The sequence below is a fragment of the Mus caroli genome, chromosome 9 (assembly GCF_900094665.2).
Source record: "Mus caroli chromosome 9, CAROLI_EIJ_v1.1, whole genome shotgun sequence".
Lineage (NCBI taxonomy): Eukaryota > Metazoa > Chordata > Mammalia > Rodentia > Muridae > Mus > Mus caroli.
This window is the reverse complement of record NC_034578.1, coordinates 28,284,940-28,294,104: the sequence shown is the minus strand read 5'-3', so window position 1 is coordinate 28,294,104 and position 9,165 is coordinate 28,284,940. Positions and strand designations below refer to the sequence as shown.

General features: G+C 46.1%; 1 protein-coding gene across 3 annotated transcripts in view; it reads left to right on the top strand.

The window, feature by feature from the left end:
• Positions 1-9,165, top strand: part of Fli1 (Fli-1 proto-oncogene, ETS transcription factor) — a 121,587-nt gene that overhangs the window by 18,049 nt on the left and 94,373 nt on the right. The window contains exon 1 of one of the 3 annotated variants that reach the window (XM_029482124.1): positions 491-545. The exons of the other annotated variants lie outside the window; for them this stretch is intronic. The gene's annotated coding sequence lies outside the window, so the exon portion shown is untranslated. Of the gene's footprint in view, positions 1-490; positions 546-9,165 lie in introns of those variants that run through there. 3 annotated transcript variants of the gene reach the window in all.

Below are 9,165 nucleotides of genomic sequence, written 5' to 3'. Positions count from 1 at the left end.
AGGAGAAGGAGAAGGAGAAGAAGAAGAAGAAGAAGAAGAAGAAGAAGAAGAAGAAGAAGAAGAAGAAGAAGAAGAAGAAGAAGAAGAAGAAGAAAAGGTGGTTGTGCCTCAGCACTGGGGTTGCACTAAGCAACCAAATATGCCAATGTGATAGAACTGGTGTGAAGAAGGACATTTGCCTCTATTCTTTTGAACTGGATTAATGGAATGGAGATACAGAAAATGGAGCTCGCTGTTTCCATTTCAAGGGCTGTGTGTGTATTTAGGACTGAGATGAAAAACTCCTTCAGTTCTTTTTCTAGGTAGGTTGGACTACATACTTTGGTTTTATTCCTAACCAACTGAAATGAGACTTCAGAAAAATTCCTGGAGCTGGAGATTGAGTTGTTCAGACAGCATGCCCTGTAATTATTAGAGACTACAACTATAGAATGATATAGGTCTGCTGAATCTTTCTCTAAGAAAACAGAACGAAGCTATTCTCCAAATCTATATGCTTCACTGAACGAGCATTCTGCATTTTCTCCCGAAGCCTGAGAGCAAAGGTAAAGACATTAGTGAATACCCCCCCAACACTGCCCCCCCCACAACTTGTAAAAACCACATCACAAAATGGAAGCAAAGGGCAGCCTTTCAGAGTTCACCTATTTGTTGGTATCAACAGTTTTTTTTAAGGCTTGCTTGTCGACAGTTTCCGGACAATCACAACACCCTAAATCTTTACCATAGCCCACGTTGTGTGCAGACAATTAGAAATATTCAAATAACTAATACATAATGCTTTCCGGTGTTTTCAGATAACTATATTCCTGGGTTTTATTTAGGTAAAGAGCGTATGTTTGTTAGTTCCGTGTGGTAGTGGCCCAATACTTGAGAGAACAGACTTGTAAGGGCAAAGAATTCTTTGTATTCGTGGCTTCAGGGAGTTCTTGTCATTAGAAATGTGTGGTGATTCCTCCTTACTTCACAGTGGACTAAGAAACCGAAAATGTTCCATAGGCAGAAATAGGATGTTAGCTTTTGAAGACCTGTCCCTAGGAACCTACTTCCTTAGAACCATTGTCTACCTCCGAATGTTTCCCTGTCTTCTACAAATATCACCATCAGCTGGGGAAAGGCGCATTCAAAACACAAGTTCATGGGACTGGTGGCACATATAGTAGTTGACTAGAAACAGGGCACAATACTACTTTTTGGGCTACAGAAAGGTCAAACACATCTCTTTAAGTTATTCATGGTTAAGAAATTTACCTAGAGCCATGGCTGATGCCTTTACCCCTTATGAGAGGGAGGTGAATTGAGATGAAGTCTCTCTCTGTAGCCCTGGCTGGTCTGAACTTGCTATATAGACCAGGCTGACCTCAAACTCAGACATCCACCTACTTCCTGAGCTCTGGGATTAAAGGCATGAGCCATACATATTTTTAAGAAAGAAGAGACTTGAGAAACTTTATTAGTTCTTCTAAGCCTTTGTGCCTCTATGTCAGAGGTCAAGGCTAGGGAAGATTAAGACAATTGTCTTTATCATAACTATGTCCAAATGAACCTTGTGCAAAAGAGAAAAGAAAATGTCCTGTTGTCATTGTTCAATATGATGGCCACAGCCAAGCCGTTGAGATGTGAGATGCCCCCAGTGCAAAGAAGGGTCATTTTTGAGACAGAAGTAGTTTTTGCCATAGAGCCCAAGATAGCCTTAAAGTGTTGGCTATGTCTTGCCTCGGAGTGTTCAGTGCTGAAATTGCAGATGTATGCCACCAACTCAACTTGAGGAAGCACCTTTTAATCCAATTAAATTTAATTTTAACTAATACCAATAACAATATGGTCAAAGCCATCACCTTAAAGTCTTGACTGAGGCAGAAGGATGAACTCATATGCATTCTTTTCACAAGTCAGCAGCGGGTTTGCTGTATGCATGGAGGCCAGGGCTTCCATTCATCCTTTCCTTATCACCTTGGTTTTCTTTCTGAGACAAAGTCTCCTGTAGCCCAGACAGGCCTCAGCCACACTATGTAATGATGTGAACCTTGAAGTCCTTGTTCTTTTATTAACATCTCCTATTACAGTCATGAACCACCACACCCAACTACCTCCATTACTCTGTGGAGAATTCCAAAGTAAAGTAACTGTGCCCAGTGTTGCTAGGTTACCATGCTAGTCTGGGGTGGGAGCTTTAGATTAGCGTAGCAACATCCCGCTTCAACAACCAAATCTGTGCTGACCACTAAGGATATAATACTTATTTTTCCCCTTCTCTACTAGTGGAGGCAATAAAAATTGAACAAATGCATATTTACAAATCATGATTGAATGCCTACTGGATTTGTTGAAGAACAATATGGGCCTTTGATGTATACCCTCTTGCTGGGAAAATAAAGTTGACCAAAGAGTAGCCCCTATCCAACACGGTGACTTTGGTTTCCTCTTTGGAAAATACTGGCCCAGACCCAAATTCTTCTGAAGGTTGTTTTCAGCTCTAATGCTTTCTGCTTTCTGCCACCATGAAAATATGATTTCCTATTGCGTAGGGCTCCATACTCTTAACAGATGGTTTGTTTCTTTAGTTTCCAGATCTCTGTAACTCTTTGTGAGATGGTTTCTCCTTAGCTATGAATGTGAACAAAGCAACTTCATTGGGCAAGTAACTAGCTGGATGGTCCAGGAAAGCCAATCTCCCTCTGGAGTATGCTTTCTTAATTCGTATTGCTTTGTTATACCTCAGTTCCAAAGGTGTAGATTCTTAGTCTCTCAAAACATAATGCAACGTATCTATTGCTTCATGCCCTGTCCTGTGGATATCAGTGTATGACATACTGTACCTACGACAGCTATGGAATCATTGGAATAAGTACTAAATCCTTCTCCTGAGAACATCTGGCTTCATTAGTAAATTCTCTCTCCTGATGAGACATACGGTGGGTTTTCTGCTGCACATCTTTGGGTACATATCATTGTGGGATTCAATTCTGTATCTACCACTGAATCTCTAACACGGATTTGTGAGTTGGGTTATTTGAAACTGAGGTGGATAGCCTCTTCCAAGAAAATGAGGTCAAGTTCACCTGAGGTCTAAACTCTACCTAACAGTTTTTAGGGTGGCGGACTATTGTGGTTCTGATTCATATGAAAACAAGCCTGCAGGAAGAATAAAATGTACACCTACCCACAGGCCACCACGAGTGCCCAGTGCCCAACGGTCTCATCCTGGTTAACTGTAGGATGTACTGTAGTTCTGTAGCTGTGAACCTTCACAACTTCTCCCACCTCAAAATACTTTCCCTCGGTTCCTTTCAGATCGCATGCTGCATGGGGTGAAGGGGCTGCCTGGTTTTCAGGATCCGAATGCTGTTTTGCAAGGCTTGCTCTGAGCTCGGAGGGCTCGGACTTCTCCAGTTTTTCTTTGTACAGTCAGCACATGGCATCTGTTCATGGATGGACTGAACAGTTCCAGGGGCCAGGGACCAAGGTGCAGGAGTAAGACAGATAGCTGCGACTCCTGCTTCGGCAGAAGTGAAGCTGTAGCTGAGCAAGCAGGTATTCAGTCCAAAGAGTTCTGTGTGAAACGGGAACTGGGGAGTGCCTCTTGAGAGTCTGCCATGGGGACCTAACCTAGTCTCAGAGGTCAAAGGCTTCCCTAAGGAAGTAACATTCAGGCTGAACCCTGAGTGATAAGTGAGAGAATGTATGAAAGAGAACAGACTTGTGATAAGTCTCTACTAGTGAGTGGATAGCTGATATGTCTGTTTCACTCCATGGTAAGTCACTCCAGGGCCTTGCTAAATTAGGTGTCAGAGCTTAGTCATTCTAACCATGGTCCTTGAAGGCACGATCTGTGTGGCTGCAAAGTCATCCTCTCTGCCACTTTCTTATTCGATAAAGGCAAGTAGAGTGTAATGAAGAATAATATGAAAAGACAATTATCCTTGCATGTGTTATCAGACTAGCATTCACTGAGTACATGAAGAGGGTGTTTAGGCTATCAGTCATACCCCTGTAACATGCAGTGCATCCAGATACCCCACGGGTAGGATGCCTCCTGAAAGCTGACTTCTTTCTGTCTTGGAAGGTGCCAGCCTTGTTTCAGCTTGCTGTAACTTCCCACTGGTAAAGCCAGGCCTTTCCTGGACAGCCAGAGGTCTCGAACTTCACTCGCAGACTTTGATATGAAACACTCTGACGGGACCTGGATCTCCCCTGCCTTAGGTTTCCTCAACTGCAGATCATGGAGATTCTACCAATGATATTTTTACCTCAAAGTGATGTCGTAATGAAGATGGCAGTAAAAGTATTTTGCAAGATCAAAAAAAAAAAAAAACCTTCTTAACAAGCATGAAGCATGCTATCTCTATGTCTGTTAGAATTTCAGAGGAAACTCTCTGATCTAAGACTCTAAAGAAGCACAGGCACAGGACTGACGTTGGCTTTTTTTTTTCTGGAATTTCTGTGCCCTTTACCTCAGAATTACTTAAAACAGCATTGGTAGAAAAACTCAGCCATGCTGCTGGTGATGGATGGTGGTGTTGTTTGGGATGATGCTGGTGTTGGTCTGTACTGTGCTGATGTTTGTTAGTATGGTGCTGAGAAGCCTCTTAGCACTGTGTTCTCGTCAAGGCTGCATGGGTTGCTTTGGGATGCCCGCTTTCCTGATGACAGGAGCTGAGGTATAAAAAAACTGAAGAAACTGACCTAACAGTTTGCAGCTGGTAGGGTCTGTCGGGTCCCAACGTCTTAGCTCACACCATGTATGAAACCGTTTGAGCTTCTCAGAATAAGAGCTTGGACTTGCTCCGTGATGAAATGTCTACCATTAATTTCCCAGCCTTGGAATACATGAGTGTTAACATTCACAGGAGTTTAATTTTGCAATCCCTCCGGCCTTCTGCTGTTTCCACATCCCTTCTCCACTTTCCTAATAGTATTGCTCTCCTGGTGTTTAAAGTTGGGAGGAAAAAAACATATTCATACCTGTCCAAGTAGAAAATGATTGGCACTAAAAGTAGTGAAATCCACCGTGAAGGGCCAGAGCTGAGTTGTGCCGTTTGCTGAAAAGCTGCTGGGCGTGGGGGAGTTGTAAGTGTGACAGGCCCCTGACTATGTTTTATCAACAGCATCTTACACAATCATGGGGGTCTTTTTTACCTCCCCTATCCCCGTCCCACCTCGTTCTGCTGTATGATCTAGTGAGAAAATAGCATCTCTACCTCCTTGCTGTGGAAACAATAGGCTTGGCGGGTGCCACTTCCCTCGGATTCCCACTAGGGAATCTGAGAGATGACCTGATTGAATTCCACCCGCAAAGGTCATGCTTTGAATTCAAGGCAGGAGGCAAAAGTGAAGAAAACATTTTGCGCTGATATCCCGTACGTCCTGAGCACACTGGGACCTCCCCTCGCTGCACTGTGGTCTGCTGATAAGGATAACATGGAGGGCAAGTGGCACATTTCCAGGACAAAGGACATTCTCTGGTTTATTGTTTAGAAGAACCCACTGTCCACACAGGAGAGCAGGGTTGGGTAATAAGCCGTGGATGAGAGCAAAGGCAAGGTTGGTTGGGGGTAGACTGGGGCAGGAAAGGACCGCCAGGCTGTTCCGAGTGCCATCTGGGGAGCATTTGCATGGTAGGAAGAGGTCACTGGGGCTGATGGTGTGCTGAGGGCTTGAGAGTCAGCCTGTTAGAAAGAGGCTCACACTTGATAGGATAGAAAATGCAGGCTGTTCGGGAGTCATAGCAAAAGCTCCAGGAGACTTGGAGAAGTTGATCTGGTTTTGACTTTAAATTCAGGACCTTTTCTTGCCCCGCCCCCCTCCAAGCCAAAATGTCAGAAAGGGCCTGGTTTCCCTTTATGGAGTGCAAAATAAACAGATCTTCAACAGCAGGAGAGGGGCCCATTACTTCCCCAGTCCATCATGCCAGAGCTGGGGGTGGGCGGCCGTAGGGAGCCGCAGTTACTCTTCTGTCTGGTTAGGATTTGGCATTGACTTTCATTTTCTCCAACCTCTGTTTTCTAGAAGCCCGCCTGTGCAGAAGCCCAGGAATAAGGGAGAAGCAGATCTTGGGCTTTCTTGCCAGACTTCAAAGGTTGTGGCGTTTTCAGTCTTGAGAGTTTGGGGAAGCAATTCCAAGACTAAAAGCTGTAGGGTGGGGGTTGAACCCACCATCTGAGCCAGGATGGTAAACTCCGGCCTCTCAGCTCCCCTCATCCAGACCAGGAGAATATCCAGCCCTGGGCATCTCCGGGTCAGCTGCGGTTAGCCTGGCCACAGGGCCCTGCATTCCTTCTGGTCTTAGCTGGGTTTGGGGTGGGTGTGACCATGGGTTTACTCTGGAGAAAACGGAGACAAAGCGTCTAAATTGGGCAGGATCTTGAATCTAATGACTTGTTTACCATTGCGTGTGCTTTTTCCTGGACGGGGAGGAGAAAGAGGACAGGGTGAGTGCTCCCTGTGGGCAGGGGCTCTCTGTGGGCTCCAACACGCTGTTGTTTTTCATCCTGAAGGGATGGGACAGACAGCTCCAGTCGGGTAGCTAGGCACCCTATGAGCAGCCGTCCGTCCGCCAGGCAAAGAGGTGCGCTGTGTAATTTTCCAAGGTGGGAGGAAGCAGTGGTGGGGCTTCTGCCTCTGCCCAGAGTTTGGCTTCCGGGAAACAAACAGCTCCTCAAAGAAGGCCCAGTTATACCACATGAAAGGTCCTGTTTCCTCCCACTTCTAGCCACCCAAGAGATTACCCTCTTCATCCCTGCTCTGACTATACCCCAAAGGCAAGAGCCCAGTCAGGAATGGACACCTGTGATATGGCTAAGGAGCTGGTCCCAGACCTGGGCATGGCCAGCAGAAAGGTCCAGAAGAATTTTCTGATATGAAAGCAAATCAACAGTGCCCCCCTTTTATTTAGTATTTGCTAACTAAAAACCAGCTGCTGCCACCACCACCACCCCCNCCCTACCACCACCCCNCCCCCGCCACAGAAAGTATACCTCACAGTTCAAGGATTTGCTTTTCCTAGTTCAGGAAGCTCTCTTATAGCTCAGGTATGAAACTTCCAGGACACTTAGATTAGAACGACTAGAGTTTACCCCCAAGAGAAGAGTGAGGCTGAGAGCAATGGGCTCTGCCCGGGCAGCTGAGGAGGGTCCCTTTCCTTCTATTGCCTGCCTTGGAGAGACTTGTTACAATGTTTGCTTTCTGATGATGAGGCTGGGGATTGGAAAGGTTAAATGGTTCACTCCAGGCCATTCGGCCTCTACATGTGGCATGTTCCGTCCCCTTGTGGACCTCATCTCTTCAAGCTGACCAAGAGGGTACCCTGGGATACAGTCTGGTGCCTCTCCTGAGGGGTTTCAACTGGGTGTGGCTGATTAGAAATTGAGCTTCAAAAATAAATGAGGTCTAGCTCATGAGGAGCTCAGGTGCATCTGCTTATTGTCCAAAAGATGTCCCTATGGAGATGTGTAAAAGGGTGCTGGGGACTCCAGAGCAGTGTGCATGGGAGCCTTGGGGCCATCCTGCATGTTCTCTTAGAGTGGGGATCCCAGAAAACTGTATTTTCAGTGGAGAAAGCTTCAATTAAGCATAGGACCAGCTGCTCAGAAATACTTAAATCTACAACAGCTAACATGTACTTTGAACGTTCTATCATGTCTATGGATGTTGAGATGCTGTGACTGGGCAGTCTGAAGGTATGGGTATGGGTTAGCATCACTATTCTAGTGCCTACCATATGCCCAAGGATTGTGTGGCCCAAGCAAAGCCTTCAGCTTCCACAGTTCCTCAAGCTGTGGACATGTACTTGTGGAAATTACTCTCTAGAATGTTCGGAGGTGCCCACAAAAGCTGGCATCCCCAGCCCACTGGAGTACCATGTCCTTCCCTTTCCCTCTACTGCCAGAATATGCCTAGTGGGAAGACCAGGTCTGTGGGGGGATGGGGGGAAGGAAGGGGTGGCAAGATTCCCATTCATTTCCTGCACCTGGAGGCAAGAACAGAGGCCATTCTTCTGATGGCCTATTGTTTAGTGCTTTTGTTTGTTTTGTTTTGCCCTCTGAAAAGAAACTTCCATATTTGAATTGTTCCTCTCCTTTGCCAGTAAGGCTCACTACCTTGCAACTAGCCACTAGCTGGGTTGATGTCAGATCACATTTATTTATCCCGGTACCCAGCACCACAACAGTGGAGACTCATCAAGCAGGGAGCAGCTGAAGGCGGGTGGGTCGACTCAGTGGAAAATCCAGAAGCGCAGATGTGGATCCAAATTGGGCTGAAAAACCTCCTGAGTTCAGGCTTTCTTGAACTTCCTGCTTTTAGCTTAACCAGTGTGTTCGACATAAACGAACTTTCGGTATTTTGAAACTTCCGTTTCTGATCTCAGAACCTGGAAGTAGAGAGCTGTTGTGAACATTTCCACAAATTCTGTCATGGGTATTCTGGAGACCAAGTTGAACCCGGTAATTATGGAGTTTTAGAATTCACTACTACCACAGCAGCCTGCCTGCCTGCATTGCCGGGGGGATGGAGAACAGCATTTTGCTTTTTAAAAGGCTGGGCTTGGAGACCTTCGGGGCAATGTAGAGATGCTGGCCCTGTCATTTCTAGCATGTGACTTAATAGCTCAGAGCCTTCGTTCTTCATCGGTCTAGTAGAGGAAATGTAGTGGCTTCTGGCTGTGCGCAGTCCACGTGTTGTATACACTTTGTTTTCTTGTATGTGTGTGTTGAAGCATGCACACTTATCTGTATATAGGAACTAGATAGACGTATACTAAATATTTTTCAGCTTATTTATAGCTTGGATATGTCCCCTTTGTAATCTCTAGTTGCCAGTTTCTAATACTGGGGCATTTAGAAGTTGCTGAAATCTAACCGATGGTGTGGCCTCCTTCTGGGCTGAGAGCTCAAGGGTTGGGGACATAGGGGTAGTATCTAGTGACAAGCGAGTCTTACTATAAATTTTGAAAGGGGAACCACATCTTCACTGGCCCTTGTTCCTGGGAAATAACGCCAGGCAAACAGGAGAGTTGGAAAGCCAGATGCTAGAGCAGAGTGCCCAACTGTCACCAACTGAAATGGGCGGGGCTGGGAGGAGCAAGGAGGAGGGGCAGAGGCAGAGGCAGAGGCAGAGGCAGAGGCAGAGGCAGAGGCAGAGGCAGAGGCAGAGGCAGAGGCAGAG